The sequence below is a fragment of the Octodon degus genome, unplaced genomic scaffold, assembly GCF_000260255.1.
Source record: "Octodon degus isolate 3935 unplaced genomic scaffold, OctDeg1.0 scaffold00005, whole genome shotgun sequence".
NCBI lineage: Eukaryota > Metazoa > Chordata > Mammalia > Rodentia > Octodontidae > Octodon > Octodon degus.
The window spans coordinates 7813335-7822002 of record NW_004524581.1 but is presented as its reverse complement, the minus strand read 5'-3'; the positions used below and the strand labels follow the sequence as shown (position 1 = coordinate 7822002).

The following is an 8668-nucleotide window of genomic DNA, read 5'->3' as shown; positions in this document are numbered from 1 at the left end:
TTGTCCTTCTTTATGGCAGAGTGTTACTCCATTGCATGCAAATACTACATTTTCTTTATCCATTAATCTCTCAGTGGACATACAGACTCCTCCCAAGATCTAGCTACCATGAATTGTGCTACTATAAACATGCACATACATGTATCACTGAAACATGAGGTCTTCAACTCTATAGAAAGATACTGAGAAGGCTGATAGTTGGGTCTACACTGGTTTTGAAATTTAAAATAGTAAATAACAAAGGGTTTAAATTTTTCTTACATATATGCTTACCATATGAGCCCACAATCTTACTTATATGTATTTATGCAAGAGAAATGAAAACATGTATTTTCACAAGTACTTTTATGTAAACATTTTCACTATATATATTTTATCACACACACACACACACACGTGCTCATATCAGCTTCATTCATAAATACTCTGTACTGGAAATATTCAGACTTCAATCTATAAGAAAATAGGTAGAAAATTATTCAATAATGTAAGGAAACAACCTACTGAATACTGTATGATGTAGATAAATTTCAGAGACATTATAGTGATATTACTATAAAATTTTCTGGGCCATGAATCAGAGTTTAAAAACACTTAAAATATTGCTTTGGATATTTTTATGAGGGTGTATTTTGGATGAGATTGAAGCAGATTTCTTTCCTTAATGGGAGTGGGCCTCATCCAATCAGTAGAAGGCCTTGACACATTTCAAGGGGGAAAGGTGTTCCAGCAGACGGCCTTTGGATGTGAGCTATGAAATCACTCTTCCCCAGGTCTCCATCTTGCTGGACCACCTGCAAATTTGAGACTTTCAAGTCTTACAAACACACACACACACACACACACACACACACACACACACACACACTTACATACACAATACGCTCTGTTCATTTTTTCTCCAGAGAAACCTTACCAACAAGCTTATACTGAGTAAGAGAAGCTATACAAAAAATCAAACCTGTGGAATGATTCCATTTTCATGACTCTCAGGGAAAGAGTCACATAAATTGCAGTGACAGAAAGAAAATTAAAGCATCCTGAATCTGAAGCTTGTGAAAATTAAGTGGAATAGGGCCCTCGGGGATTTCAGGAAATGTTCTATAATTTGCTAGAAGGGATTATAGAAGTATAAATATTTGTCAAAAGTTATCAAAAAGTACACTTAAATTGGGTAAATTGATTGTATATAAATTGTAGTATGAAGGTTGATTTTAAAAACACAAAGGCTATAAACACTGCACATAGGAAGATGAGGAATTTTTACACAGAATTGGGGCTGTTTTGCTGGGAAGCAAATGAAGGAATTTCTAGATGGTGAAGTACGGAGGAAAAAAGATTTGTTTTGCATTATTGTTCTCATTGAGAAGCTGGAGTTTATTTCAGGGTTTGAAGTTTATTAGTGGAGAAAACCAATTTGGGCCCGTGGGGGTGACACAAAAGCTCTAGAGAAATTTAAATACAAGGCAATGAAATAGGCAGAGACTTTATAGTAAATGTTTTTTCTAGCACAGAAAATTCAGAAAAACTGTATAAACCATTGGTGGAAAATTTGGGATTCCCAGAATAAAAGCTGGTTATCACGAAATTCAGCCTCAACCTGGACATAGCACCAGTCTGTGTGTCTGCTCTATTAATTCCCTTCAGATTTAAGAATTTGTGCTTAATGATTCTGGATATTAGGTGAGGCCTAGCAATCATTTTGTATTAACTTTTTAAATGTTTATTAGTACAAATCTGCTGCATGCAATGGCTGCTTTTACTGTGGGGACTTGGTACCAGTGTATAACACATGGTGATTCTTTTTACTTACCTTCCTTTTCTTCTCTTGTCCCTCTCTCCATATTTTCTTTTCTTTTTCATGTATTTAGTACAGGGGCTACAGGGTCTCACTACACAGATTAGACTCATAGTGATCCTCCTGTTTTCATCCTCCCAAGCGCTGGGATTACTGCCACCGTGCCCAGTCTCAGGAGGCGGGGCCAGCATGGCACCCTGGGGATTAAATGTGGTCCCTGAGCTGAGCTTTCTGGTTGGTCCTCATATTTTCTTTTGTGGTTCTGGGGACTGGACCTAGGGCTTTGTGTGTGTCACTGATATATATATATATGCATCTGATAAGCATCTAGGCTCTAGGCTTGGGAAGCAGTTTCTAGACAATGCATAAAGTATGAGGCTGAATTTCGTGATAACCAGCTTTTATTCTGGGCATCCCAAATTTTCCACCAATGGTTTATACAGTTTTTCTGAATTTTCTTTTTCACAAGGAAAAGTTCCTTGTGGCAGGTGACAAGTGACCATGAAGGAAGAGCTGTCCATGAGACTGACGCTTATTTACTGAGTTGAACTTTCATAAGTGAAACTTTACAAAATGTGATTAATAAAACTATCCAGGTTGTACTGCATTCTTGCTTGGCTTAGTTAATAACTACTGCACAGTGTTTGTCTGAGGACACTCTGCTGATTAAGTCAGTATTTCTTTATTTTTTATTTTTAAAGAATATAAAATAGTGATAAAAAACATTAGAAATGATACAAGTTTTCACTAAACAAAGCAATAGGAATTCAACAATGGTCGCTGTATTACATGATGCTATCTTCAAATTAGTTGTTCAGATTACCAGATGTGAACATGTAAGATTTGTTTAAAAAAAAAAAACAAAACAAACCAAAAACAAAGAAGTTATAAAAAATTTAAAAGAGGAAAAAATCAGAGTAAAAGTATTAAGCATTAACTGTATTATCTTGCTACTTGAAAGAGTAATGAAATCTAAAAAGCATTTCTTTAATGCCCTACAATTAGATACAAGTCTCAAACAAGAAATATATACATATTAAAGAACTAATCTCCAGAGTCTCAGGAGCTGATTTCATTAAAAACATTAAAGACCAGCTTGTCAGATACTTTTTCTTTGACTGAAATGAACTTAGAAACAGTAGACTATTTGCAGATTTTCATCTCTTTGAGCACCTTTCCATAATTAGAATGTAGCAGGAATAATTACATGTCATCAAACATTGATAAGCTACATGCAAATCTGAGAACTTGTCACCGATAGGATGAAAAATGATAAAATCAACATACTTTTGATGCCAGTCTCCATGGAAAATGACCCAAGAAAGAGAAATGAAACTCAGGATAATACAGGAACAGCATTCTTGTTAGAGGACACAACCGTGTTATAACCTTGTTTCAGTGAAGGCAGTTTTAAAATTTTTGAATAGAAATGACTTTATGTCTGTGTGGAGTGAAGGATAAAATATCCTTAACTTCAGGCACTAGATTTTAAAGAGGATGAAACCATCTCATCAATAATTTAAGAACTTTCCTTTTCTGTGCTTTTGGCTTTACAGCTGAGCCTGTACAGCCTGAGAAATTCTTTGAATGATAAAATTTATAAATGTATTTCTATACAATCACTGAGGCCTGGGAACTTTGTTAAAGAATTATGTCAAAGGGGCCAGTGGGATAGCTCAGTGGTCTAAAGCGCCTGCTTAGGCAAGCTTAGGCAGGCAGGTGCACGGATCCTTGGTACGATCCCCAGCACCCCATGCCACGCCAGCGCTGCCCTTATTGTGGGCTGAGCTGGTTCTCCCCACAGAAAAGAGTGATGTCAGAGTTAATGTTGGATATTGCAATAGACAACCAAGTGTACAACATCTGTAAGGCATGTAACACCCTGATATTGCTAGAGGAGAAGTAAAAAGACATATAGTCTGATTCGAGCAGGCTTTATTGCTTGTCTTTACTCCTTCCCATTCCAACTTTTTCTAGAGAGGTTTACACAGGAAATGGCGACTTCTACTGCAATCCACTTGTGATAGGAAACTTGCTGCCTCCTTGTGCTATTACTTCACTAGAGACTCAAGACACAAAAGTCTTCCTTAACTACCGCATTTCCTTAAAATACATAAATCAACTCAGTTTATGTTATATGAAACACTGCAGAAGCCCATAGTTGTGCACATTGCCCCATTAATATAGGAAAAGCAGTGCTTTTCACAAATCGTTTATTTCCTCAAATGCAAATTTCCTGCTCATTTTCCTTTTAAGGATTTTTTTTCTCACCTACAACACGAAATTTTAAATGCCTTTTTTGTCTGTATCTGACAAGGCCCAGACATCCACCTTCTGCTTCAGTTCTTTCTTCGTTTCCTGTCATCCTCTGGTGCCCATTCAGTGTAGCAACCATTCTAAGCTGTCCTTGATGTGCCCGGGCAATTCCCCTGTGGCATATTCTGAGACACACTTCTTCCCGTGTTTGAAGAGCTCTCCCATCCAACAAACTCTGATCATAGGTTAGGACAGTTTTCATTGTCACTTGCTCAGGAGATCCTTCTTGATTCTGCAAGGGAGGAGTATATTTCCATTTCTCCTTTACCAGATTCACACATTGCTCTTCCTCAGAGAAAAACGAAACTTCTTGAGAGTTGTGACTACACCTTTTTATTGCTTGGATATTCCTGAGCTGACAGGAGTGAGTGTACAACAAATGCTTCCTCAATGTGTGGACTTGGCTCTAAACCAAACAGAACATCCCTGAAACCACCATTCCTCTGGTAAATAATCACAACATACCATACCTATGGGTATAAATATAATTGAAGGCATATCCCTTTTTAAGTGTCAGATGTATCGTCGCCTCTGAAAACTCACGTATGCCAGAACTGAGCTGTTTTCTCTGCATGACGAATCCGCCTCTGCTCCACAGTTCGGGTTTCTTCTTTGTAGTTTGTTGTACTGCAGGCGCCCTCAGCTCTGTGCTTTTCTGTTCTCTCCTTGGCCTTCTGTTTCTTAGCCTTTGGTATATTTCTGACCTTTGTTCCTGTTCTCTGTATGATGGCAGATTGTGGGACTTCACTCTTCTTTTCTAACCCTGGGTTGGTTTATTCTGTCTTCAGATGCTGTCGATGTTCTGGGGTCAAGTTTTTCTCTCTGCGATGTTGCTGCTGCTGCTTGGTGGTGTAGGCATAAATGTGGCTGCAGAAACAGCGAGCAAAGGTGATGACACGGGACAGGAATATCTGGAAACAGTAACGAAGAGAGGAGAAGGGTTCTAGAATCAGATATTCATCTGAAAAATTATTAGAAGTACACCACACAAAGGCAGAGGGCCAGGACAGAACCCAAACAAGCAAAAGTGGCAAGAACCAGAGAGAGCATCCTTCAGGGGAAAAACTCAGATAGAAAAAGCAACCAGAACTGGATTGGGTTCAGTGGCAGAAGATACAGTGCAATATTCCATGTGCAAACTAATAATTACATGCAGTTCTTTTCCACCTGCAGGGAGGAGCTGTAATGTTTGCTAAACACAGAGGAAAGAATAGGTGCGTTGCAGCCCTTTTCCTCTAGCTATTTATAGCCAAGTTGGGAAGACATAAGAAGTAAGCAAACTGTGATGGGAAATTATAGGATGTTATTGGGAAGACACAGTAGGGATACCTGGACTGCTCTCTCTGCTTTGTCTGAATGCTCTGGCCAGGAGTTATTAGGGTACTTCTTTCTTAGGAATTCTCAGTTTTATCTCTTTCCTGTGACCACCTAGGATATTTCCTAAGCCTGGACCCCGAGTCCCCTTATCTGTTCAAGTCTTAGGTAGCAGTTTTGGACCAACTAGCAATGCTGCTGCTTTCTCTGCCATTTAGCGATTCCTTTATTTCTTTCATGTTCACTCCCTAATGCATCAGCTGAGTGGCTGATCCAGTCCTGTCCCTTCCAATCAACCTCAAGTCTTCTTTCTCTCAGCACATGGCCTCATCCCTGACTTTCCTGATTAGACTGAGGTCATCCAATGAGAATGCCTTCATCCCTCTGTCCCTTGTTACCTGTCAAAAACCTATCTCTGCTGGCCCTAATTCTTCCTGAAATTTTATGGTTCTCCTTTTTTCCTTCCTGTCTTAGATAAAGAAGAATCTTCTTCCCATACAGTGCTGACCCATTTCCTATATTTTTGGCCATACAAAGTGTCTTCACTTTGGCCTTTCTTTGGCTTTTCAGTTGTTTTTTCCTATTATCATTTCCCCTGCTAGAAACCAGAATGGATGCACAGACAAAAGAACCAGTCTTAAAAAAGATCTTTCCAAGGGGATGGTGAGATAGCTCTGTGGTCTAAAGCACTTGCTTAGGCAAGCTTATGCAAAGCACAGGGTGCACAGTTTAATTCCCGGCACCACGTGCTGTGCCAGCTCTGCCCCCTGGGTGGGTGGAGCCGGTCATGCATTAAAAAAAAAAAAAAAAAAAGACTTTTTCAAGATCTGAGTCTCTGTTTATCCTTTAAAATACCACTTGCTTTCCTCCACACATGGGAACAAGTGGAAATGGCTCATGTTTACTTAGCAGCGTATTGGTAACCTAGGAGGTAGGGTGTCAGATTTGTATGTCTCTGTTGCTTCTATGTCTTTCCAGGGCTTAGTCCCCTTTCCCATTCATATTATTATAGTCAGTCTTAGTGGTTGTATCACCATTATCTTCTTTTGGTCTGACTTACCTCCCTGAAAAATTATAAAATTCCTTGGTCAAACGTACATACTTAGGCCTCTTGCATTGAACTTTAGGCTTTCACTGGCATTAGCTATGTAGATGGGCAAGGACTCCAGCATCCCAAATTTAGGTACTTTGGTTGTGAAGTTAGTAGAGCAGCAACACCTACTTATTTGGGGAGCTCTAGTTGTTAAGTAAGTAAAACTACTGTAAAAGAGATAGCAGCATGGCTAGCCTTTCAGTGAATGTTAGCTGTCATTTCTTAGCCATTTTTTTTTGCATTTTTTTGGTACCAGGAATCAAACTCAGGACCTTGTGCTTGCCAGGCAGGCACTGTGCCACTGAGCCACACCCCTTCTTTCCCCATTCTGGTGTTTATTATTATCAGCAAGTTCTACTTAAATCAAATTGTTAATATCAGGCTTTCCACATTAGGAGTTGTTGATGTGGAGGTAGAATTGGAATGAGCCAAACTGAAAGTAATAATTAAGTCTTTATTTGTGTATCACAAAAGCACAGACATGGGGAGGAAGAGACAGCAGCTCATCAGTATTTTATTCTTCACTGAGAAACAGCATGAGCTGAGGCTCAGATAGATGCATAACAAGTGGGAGAAATCCTTCCACTGCCAAAGAACTCAACAAAAAGGCTCCAGTATTGCTATTTGGATACCAACATTCTTGAGCTGTAATTGACAAAATTAGATATTTAAAGTACATAATTTAATATTTTGACACACAAATGCATTTGGAACTGATCGCATCAAACTATTCAGTGTATCTATCAACTCACAAAGCGACCTGCTTTTTTCTTCTTCTTTTTTTTTTTTTTGTAGTGAGAACATTTATGATCTGTTCTTAGAAAATTGGAAGTGTACACTATAGCACCATCAACCATGGTCACTATGCTATGTTTGCATCTTTAGAACTTACTCATCTTGTGTAGCTAACACTTTCAGTCCTTTGACAAGTATCTCTCCTTCATGGCTTTGGCAACAATCATTCTACTCTGTGCTTTTTTGAGTTTCTAAAAGATATATGAAAAATTGCTGAATATCACTAATCACCAGAGAAATGCAAGTCAAATCACAGTGAGAGGTTACTTCATACCTCTTGGAATAGCTGTCATCAGAAGAACATAGTGCAGCAAGTGTGCCAGAGATGTGGAGTAGTGAAGTCCCTGGTACACTGAAAATGGTATGCAGGGCCATTATGGGAGTTGGAGAAGTTTCTCAAAACAGAAACAATGAAATGATCTCATAACCCACCAATTGTACTTCTGGGTATGTATCCAAAGAAAGTTAAATCACTATCTTGAAGAAATATCTATACTTCCGTGTTCATTCGATCATTGGTCATGATAGCCAAGATAAGGAAATGTACCATCTGGTGACAGTGTATATAGACACAGTGGAATAGCTTATGGCCTTAAAATCAGGGAATCCTGCCGTCTTCAGCAATGCCAGGAAGCGAGAGGAAGCTGTGCTCAGTGAGTAGGTTTGGCTGAGTGGTTGACACTCTGCAGTCTCATTTTTTGGTGGAATCTAAAATAGGCTGCTTGCCTCATGAACCCCAGGCACCAGGTGTGGGAGAAGGGAAATGGCTAGGGAAAGTACTGAGTCAGAGTGGAATAATTTTCCTCCACTCTGACTCTCTTCCCTGTCTTCCTCCATGGAGGTACCTGGGTGAAGAATGCGTGAACCTAGTGACCCAGTCCTAATGGCAACTCCCTCTAGAACTCTGCAACGGTGAGGAGGAGTGAGGCAGATTTTAAAAGCACTCAAAAGAAAATGTGAAAAGTTAGTTGTAACCAGCAATTTATTTATTTATTTGCATTGTAATCAGTGTATTTAGAAGACATTCATACATTTTAGCAATTGCTTAAATTCTGATACCCAGAATAAGCACATGAACATGAATTTTCTAAACATACAAGTAAAGCTATTCATTATAATTTGCTACACAATTATCATTAAATTACAGTTATTTTGGAGCATTAAGTCAAATAGGTTAAAGTAAGCCTGCAACATACCTATGGAACACCTTCTTACATTACACATGCACATTACCTTTCCATGTAGTCTCTTCACTTTAATTTCAAAGTTACCCAGCTCTGAAGTCACAACACAAGCACTTATCATGGTCCAAAGAGAAGGGAAAAACAATGTAGCTAGGAGTGGTCAACAGT

The 8668-nt window shown here is 38.9% G+C and overlaps 1 pseudogene across 1 annotated transcript in view; it reads right to left on the bottom strand.

The window, feature by feature from the left end:
• Nucleotides 1-4887: 4887 nt before the first annotated feature.
• Nucleotides 4888-8668, bottom strand: part of LOC101568731 — a 59339-nt pseudogene continuing 55558 nt past the window's right edge. Inside the window, exon 2 of the transcript XR_001117163.2 lies at nt 4888-5025. The product of XR_001117163.2 is annotated as a KICSTOR complex protein ITFG2 pseudogene (transcript). The remainder of the gene's footprint in view (nt 5026-8668) is intronic.